The sequence below is a fragment of the Marmota marmota genome, unplaced genomic scaffold (assembly GCF_001458135.2).
Source record: "Marmota marmota marmota unplaced genomic scaffold, marMar, whole genome shotgun sequence".
In the NCBI taxonomy this organism is placed as follows: domain Eukaryota; kingdom Metazoa; phylum Chordata; class Mammalia; order Rodentia; family Sciuridae; genus Marmota; species Marmota marmota.
In genome coordinates, this window is record NW_025999842.1 from 37129075 (window position 1) to 37137946 (window position 8872).

Here is an 8872-nt window from a genome sequence, read left to right on the forward strand (position 1 = left end):
ATCCCCTGTGTGCCTTGAGAGACGCCGACCACTCCGTCTCTGTCCTGTACACGCGAGTATGCAGGTGGAGACGGGGCGGGCTACCGCGAGGGAAGGCGGGGACATGGAGGAGGACGCGGGAGTCGTGGAGCAGCCGTTACCAGGGTGCGCGGCTCAGGCCCGCGGAGCGCGCGGGGCTGGCAACGTCATTTCCCCGCAGTCAAGCCCCGCCCCGCGCCGCCGCCAGCCCTGCATCCCTGCATTCCCGCATCCCCGCGGCGGGTACGGGCGCCCAGCCCGGTGTGCTGGATCCCGTTAGGCCGTGCTCAGGCTGCTAGCCCTGTGTGCTGAGCTTGCAACCTTCTGTAAAAAAAAAAAAAAATTGGACAGAGAAGATGAGGCCATGGTCACCTTCGTTTAGCTCAAAGCCTGGCACTTACGCTTTACAGAGCCTTTCCACCTGCATACTCGCGTGTACAGGACCCCAAGAATCAGCTGTTTCCCTAGAAGAGTGGCAAACTCATGATCAGTTTCCTAATGACGTTGATCTCAGCACCCAGAAATGTGGGTAGTGGAGTAATGGGGAATCCGGTAATCCCTGCCTTGACCCTTCCTTCCAAAACACAAGTATTATTATTACAATATCTGGGGCCGACCTACTGTGTGCCAGGGCACTGTCCCTTAATGCCAAGTATGAACACGTGTGGAGGGAGTGCACCTCTCCAGTCAATTGCATCCCCACTTTTCCGCAGTCTAATCGACCGTGGAACAATTTATACATGTGAAATCGAATTGGCTAGAAATCAGTAAGAACAGGAATAGAGTGAAAGGACAGGGGGAAAACAAGATGGAACAAGACTACAGCTCCTTAAGGATTCCTGGCTGTGCCAAAGACTGTCATTATTTTCACTTTATTACTTTTCTAAGTGTGTTATTCACTGCTAATTTTCTCTTGACATTCTACTCCTGAAGGTAGGGGGAAAAATACACGTGTGTGTGTGTGTGTGTGAGATCCTGTGTTGGAGTAAATGAGTCAGGTAAACATTACATTTAAGGTAATGTGAATACAAGTTTTAAAATGCAGAATCATACCTGTTTTTTAAAAAAATCTGTTCTCCATGAAGCTTTGCAGAATTTAATCCCCCCACTTTATGCAACTTCTCTTTAGAATTCAAGTAAGCTGTCATAAATCAAAGAATTTTAACAAATTAAACTGAAGACCAAATTAACTGAAGGTGTCTAAATGTGCCGAAATCTAAAGAAGGTAAAGATTGAATAGAATCCTGAAATGTTTCCAGATTCCTGTAATTCCAGAAAGAAAGACTAAATTGGCTACATCTTTTCCTGGATGCCAGGTACTCAATCCCCTTCTAATAGACCTTCCAGAAAATAAGTAGCTGCAAGGTTTTAAATGGAGCAGATGGCCAAAAACAAATATCATGCAATTTTTTTCTCTCTTAAGCATTAATGATTAAATGAAATAAAAGAATTAGGAACCAGTGTTATTTTATCAAATTCTAGGCAAGGAAGAGTGACAATAATTTTAGAAATCTTGAATCCTTTACATTCCAAGCAGAAATATATGTTCAAAAAGCTTACTATGTTTCACATAATTTGTAGCTAGGTCTTGCTAGGACAAGAAGGTGTTTTTTGTTTTGGTCTCTGAATAGTGGGAAGAGCATAGGACTGGTAAGGAAACTCATGTGTAGCCTCAGCTGAATCATGGAACCTGTTCATCCCTCACTGCTGCCTTTGACTAAAAACTGTTATCCCTCCCTTCCAGTTCTAACTCGGATATTAGAGGTTGTGGCACTGATCCATTGGTAATTCACTCTGAACCCCATCACATGGGGTTCTGTCATCACTGCATGATATAGCCCAAATGGACACTTTTCCTAAATTCCATCCTCAAAAGATATCTGGAGTAGCATTCTGGGAATTAATATTTTTTCTCTAATGCAAATGGGCAAAATAAATCATTTAATGTAGAATTCTATTTAGTTATTAAATAATACACAGAAACAAAGAATAACATGACACACTTACAATCCTATCATCCAGCAGCTCACTTTTAAAGGATCTAGTAAAGGAGGTATGCAATAGAAAAGGAGAGAAGTTAGGAAGGCCATCTTTAGTACCTGTTTTTATCATGTGATTGTTTATGTAGAAATATTTACCCACATGCTCATTGAGTTCCAGGTGCTGAGACTGCTATGATGACTTAGAAGCAGTTTCTGTCCTGAAGAGGTTGGCAGTCTGGTATAAAAGACACAGAAGTAAAGGATAAGGTGCAACACAGTGAGATAAGTGTTAAAGGAACTCTGAAAAGGACACAGCCTAGCCTTGGCATGTCAGAGAAGGATTCACACACAGAGAAAGGTGGTGCTTTAACAGACTCCATGAGTTTTTTAGATAAAGGGAATAAAGAACATAGGCTGTGTAGTCTGGGAATAGCAAGGGCAAAGCCCTGGATATGAGAAAGCATGACCTATTTAAGGAGCAACAAGTCGTACAATATGGCTAGAACAAAGTTTGAGTGGCATAGCAGGGTAAAAGGTAGAGCAGGTAAGATTACTCATGGAAAGCTGAGGTTGTGGCTCAGTTGTAGCGGGCACTTACCTAACATGCATGAGGTCCTGGGTACAATTCCAGCACCTCCACAAAATAAAATAAAATAAAAAAGATCACTTTTATGGAGGGGATAACTTGCCATGCCTTGACAAGGGGATTGGGACTTTGGTCTGAAGGCAATCAGGAGCTGCTGAGGAGCTTAAGAGGCAAATGAAACAATCAGATTTTGCATATTAGTTATATAATTCTTGTGACTTAAGGAAAATTAATTAAGGAGCACCTATATGGACGAAGAGACTCACTATGTTGCACTATATCCTTTACTTGTGTGTCTTCTTCACCAGACTGGTAACTTCTTCAGGACAGAGAGGGCTTCATAGTCATTATGGCAGCTTCAGCACCTGGAACTCAATAAAACTATTACATTTATTCAGGCAAGAGACAATGAACTGCTGACCGAAAATATGGTAGTGAGAATAGACAGAAAGGGGTGGATATGAAACATCCATAAGGTAAAATGAACAGGCCATTGAGGCTGAGGAAGAGAGACAGTCAAGGAGGAAGACCAAGAAAGAGGGACAGATAAGTTCAGTGTAGAACACGTTGGCATTTGAGGTACCTGTGAGACATCTATGTGGAGGTGTTCAGGAGCATTGGATGTAGAATAGGAGGCATAATGCAGTAATCAAACTAGAACACAACAGGCAAAGGTAGTGACATAAAGCTAACACAGTAGGTAATCATCTGTGAACATTCTAGAATTTCTCTTTGAGGAAGAGTCATAACTAAGCAATGGAAGCATCAGGCCCAAGAGAATAATGCCCAGGAGGTAACCTCATAGCAATGCAGAACCTTGGCCCCAGCAGGGGTGAAGGTTGGTACAGAGGAACAGTCACCAAAAGCAAGTAGAGAAATGGGCAGAAAGTAAAAAAATTATGACTTAATAGGGCTGGAATGGAACTTCAAGTCTAACCTATTATTTTGTATATACTGAAGGTCAGAAAGTTGAATTGTCCATAGATTTTCAAAAACATTTAATAAAGAAAATTATGACCTAGATATTTTAAAGCTCAGTTTTTTCTGATTTAGTAAACAATAAGTTAAACTATTATATGCTTATATATGTATATGTATATATACATAATGATAATCAGTGATATGATGTTCTTTGATTAGAAATGTTTTATACTAACTCTTCTATATACTAATATTTCAATTATCATTTATATATACTTTCTGAAATGTTTAAAATAGCAAGGGGAAAGAAGAAGAAAGTGGTGGTGATGGTGACTACAAAAAGGCTGATTAGTGATGAAGCAAATGAAGTTTGCATGATGCCTTCCAGAAGGGGTCCTAGCAAGTGAGAACATAGTTATAAATGTTTATAAAAGCTTAGGGGCTGGGGTTGTGGCTAAGCGGTAGAGTGCTCGCGAGGCCCTGGGTTCTATCCTCAGCACCCTATATAAATGAATAAATTAAAAAATAGAAGATCTTTCGAAAAAAAAAGTTTACAAAAGTTACATTTTTCTAAATCCTCCAAAAGCATATATAGTTCAGGCCCCAGAAGTCCTAGATTGACCCCAAGCAATAACTAAAGTAAAGAATTAAAATTAGGATTGAAATGTGAGTTCAAAAGACAGTGGACCTGCCAGGCATGGTGATATATACCAATAGTTCCAGCTACTTGGGAGGCTGCAGTAGAAGGATCACTTGAGCGGAGAAGTTTGAGACTACCCTGAAAAGAGTCTTTACATGTTCCAGGCAAATGCTGTTCTTCTAAGCTACATCCCTAACCCTAAATCTCAACAACAGAAAACAAGCAACCTGATTAAAAAATGGGCGAAGAAGAAACTGAATAGTCATTTTTCTAAAGAAGATATACAAATGAGTGATAAGCATGTGAAAAGATGCTCAATTAATCTTTAGGGAAATGCAAATTAAAACCAAAATGAGATGGGCTAAGGTTGTGGCTCAGCGGTAGAGAGCTTGCCTAGCTTGTGCAAGGCCCTGGGTTCAATCCTCAGCACCACATAAAAATAGATGAATGAAGCAAAGGTATTGTGTCCTACTATAATTTAAAAATGAATATTAAAAAGACTCACAATGAGATGCCACCTTGCACTCATTAGGATAGCTACTATCAAAAACAAAACAAACAAAAACCAGAAAATAAATATTATATGGAGAAACTGAATCCCTTATGCATTATTGTTTAGAATGTAAAATGATGCAGCCATTGTAGAAACAAAACAGTAGTTCTTCAAAAATTTAACATAGAATTATTGTGTGGTAACAATTCCACTTTTAGATATATATCCAAAAGAAATGGAAGTGAGTACTCAAATATCCTTTGTACACAGTACTGCAGCAACATTATTCACAGTAGACAAAAGATGTAAGCAACCCAAGTGTCCACTTACAGTAAATGGATAACAGAATGAGGAATATTCAATGGTGTTGTGTTCAGCCTTAGAAAGGCTGACATATGCTACATGGAAGAACCTTAAAAACATTATACAGTGGCTGGGATTGTGGATCAGTGGTAGAGTGCTCACCTAGCACTGGCAGGACCCGGGTTCGATCCTCAGCACCACATAAAAATAAAGGCATGTGTTAAAAAAAATATTTAAAAAAAAACATTATACAAGTGCAGGGCTGGGGTTGTGGCTCAGTGGTAGAGTGCTTGCCTAGCACGTGGGAGGCCCTGGGTTCGATCCTCAACACCACATATAAATAAATAAATAAAATAAAGGTATAATGTCCAAGTACCACTAAAAAATAAATTTAAAAATGCTTTAAAAAAACATTATGCAACCGAAATAAGCCAGTCAGGAAGAACAAATTCTAAGTGATTCTATTTTTATGAGTGAGGTACCCAGAATAGTCAAATTCATAGAGACAAAAAGTAGAATGGTGGTTTCCAGGGGCTGTAGAGGGGATATGAGGAGTTACTCTTTAATGACTATATAGAGTTTCAGTTTGGGCAGATGAAAATGTTTTGGAGATGGATAGAAGTGATGATTGTATGACAAGGTGAATGTCTTTAATGTACTGAATTACACCCTTAAAATGGTAAATTACTTCCGCAGTCTGGCTGCACACAATTCAGGAGCCACTTGTCAAAAGAAAAGAACTTTATTTTTAGAACACACACACCACACCACACAGCCCCTCAGGAAAAACCCTCAGAGCCCAGCTGCCACCACCGGCTTCCCACAAGCCTCTCAACCTCCCCCACTCATTCTGCTCTTGAGGCCTATTGGCTGGGTCGTGTGGGCGGAGCCAAAAAAAGTCCCCCAATGAGCAGATCCGTGGTCTCAAAGGGCGGGGAAACAGCCCAATGAGCATCACCGCAGAGGAGCCAATCAGTTGGCAGCTAGAAGTTTGCTGGGGCCCCTTTGACTGTGGCTCTCAACAAATTACATATTTGATATATTTTACCACAATAGAAAAATGGACACAACTTTATTCAATAGAAGGTATTCTTTCTACTTATGAGAAATCTGTTCCAGAGTCTAGAGAGAGGAATGCTGTTCTGTCAACCAACTAGCATTTATTGACTGCTTCCATTGTGAAGGTGAAACAGTCATTTCCAACCTGAGGTTGGGGTTTACAAACAGGACATCCGGATATAAGGTTTCAAAGAAGAAAGGATGGGGGAAATGTTCTTCTCACCCCCTTTTTCTATTCTCCTCCCCATTTGGACCAGTAGAATCATAGAGACCAAAGTAGTCAATTGGAGAATGGTACCAAAAATAAATATCTGCAAAAATGCCTGTACTAAACCTAATATCTACAAAAGCCCATGGAGTTGATGAGGTGATCTCTAAGGAACTTTCCAGCTCTTTTCTCTTTTATATCACAATGTTATATTCTTAGGAACATCCAGTACTTGAATGAGAGTTAACCTAAAACCATGAAGCAAGCTTAACAGCATGAGGCACTCAGAATCAATATAAACTCTACAAGCAACTTAACTTCGGTGGAAATCAAGAAACACACAGACTTTTTTAAGACTTTATGCAAATACAGAAAATATTTTAAATTAGAAATTTTCCAAATGGCAGTCTTTCTCTTTGTGTAAGTCTCTAAGTATTATAACGGAAAGAATACCAAAATCTTGATGTTCTAGACCTGATTGTGTCACTCAGCCACCTCTTTTTCTTCATCTATAAGACAAAGACATTGGACATTGGATCTTGAGTGTTTCTTATATTTCTCATGTGATACACATTGAATAATTTCATATTTTAGGGCAGAATTTTGTTATATTTACTTGGATATACCACACATCAGTTATTCTCCAACCCTGACTTCCACATCTTAACTTACTTAAACTGTGATAAACAAAATGAGGTTATTGATTTCTTTAGAAAAATGATATAATTCAGATGATTGGTTGGATACCTTCTAAAATGGTTGATAAATAATAAATACTCAATAAATGTTTATTTCCAGTATTTAGTTAACTTCACTATCTTCACCATTCTTAACTGTTCCTTTATTAACAAAGCAAACCTATTCTATAAACACCACAACCAACTAGTAGCCACTGGTTTATTCATCTACTTTAAGTTTCTCTAAAAGCAGGGACTTAAACAGGTAGTTAGCTTGGTAGGTAATCTTTGGAAGCATGAAGATGAGATATATGCAAAGGAAAAGCCATTGAAGGATACATAACTGAGTTGGCTACCACTTTGATCACTTAGAACTCAGTTCCTTTAGGGACTCTGCAAGGAACCCTGTAGGATGCATCTAAGAAGTTTCCCTCCCTGGGACAAAAGGCTGAAACATTCATCCACTGATTCCCTTCACTCATTGATTGAGGATGGCTCCCAGGAGAATTAACTCACCCGAATGTCATTCAGGGCAGGCTTAGTGACCATCTGTGACTTTGAAGATAGTGGTGAGTTGGGACAGCAGAAAGATACAGCAGGCACTTGGGATGGGGGGGAGATTGCTGTGACATGCACTGGAACTGTCCAACACCTTTGCATCTGAAATTAAAAGTGGCGGAGGACATTGAAGTTTTCTATCCCTTGAACTTTTCAGAAGCATTTTACCCTATATTAAATATTTTCTGTCACCAATGTCTTAGTGTCAAAGACTGACACTATCTCTCTCAAAAAGACTCAAGAAGAGGGCTGGGGATGTGGCTCAAGGGGTAGCATGCTCGCCTGGCATGCGTGCGGCCCGAGTTCGATCCTCAGCACCACATACAAACAAAGATGTTGTGTCCGCCGAAAACTAAAAAAAAAAAAATATTAAAAAATTCTCTCTCTCTCTCTCTCTCTCTCTCTCTCTCTCTCTCTCTCTCAAAAAAGTCTCAAGAAGAGAGAGTTAGTGTAGCAAGCAGATGCCCCTTGCTGCAACTGCCCCAAAGAACATAAGGGGCCTTCTAGATTTTCACCACTCATTTAAGATTTTTCTTACTCTTGGTGAACATTTCAACTGATGTAAGTGATTTCCTTGAGGAATTCAAGCTGTTGGTGAGCTTGCCTGTGTCAGGCTGAGGTCATTATTGAGATTTTTTATTCAATGTCTTTATGAGGCATGGAAGAACAGAGGAGTCTTTTAAGATCGAGAAATTCCTTCCTGCTTCCATTATTTAACAACAATCTAGGTGCTCATAATAATCAGAATCAATTATACTGCTCAAATGAAAAATGCCTTTCTTTGTCTTCTAGCCCTGTGGCATGAAGAGCCAAAGTAGATAGGTGGTAGTCATAGTTATAGTTCTATGAGATCCTTACTGTGTCCCCTTTTGGAAGAGTTTCTCCTTACTTCCAATAGTAAGAAAGACCTATACTCTAGCAGAACCCAAGACTGTAGGAATAGTATGCACAAATTCTGTAAGTGGATCATTGAGTATGATGGTGAGAGGAATCATTCATATTTTTCCATCTTGGTTTCTAGGCTATGTATTCCAGTTATTATGTACACAGCACCATATATCAGTCATTGGCTTCAAGTCACATACCCCATCATGTAGGACAACTATAGACCATGCAGAGTGTTGTCTCCATGTGAACCAAGGACTTAATATTCCATTCCAGCACTATATCAGAACAACTGCTTTTGGATAACATGCTATGTGTAGTAACAGTGAATCCCATAATCTTGCACCTATTGTCTTGTTGTACCTCCTTCACCATGGTACAGAGTGATGCAATGAAGGATATCATGTCTATAAATAAAGCATTCTGTAACCCATCAAATAATTGCACTCACAGGTAAGGAGGCTGAAGACATATTCAGAATAGAGAGAATTCCATTAAGGATGACTCACCTGTCCCTTGAAAGAAGGGATCCAATATAACCA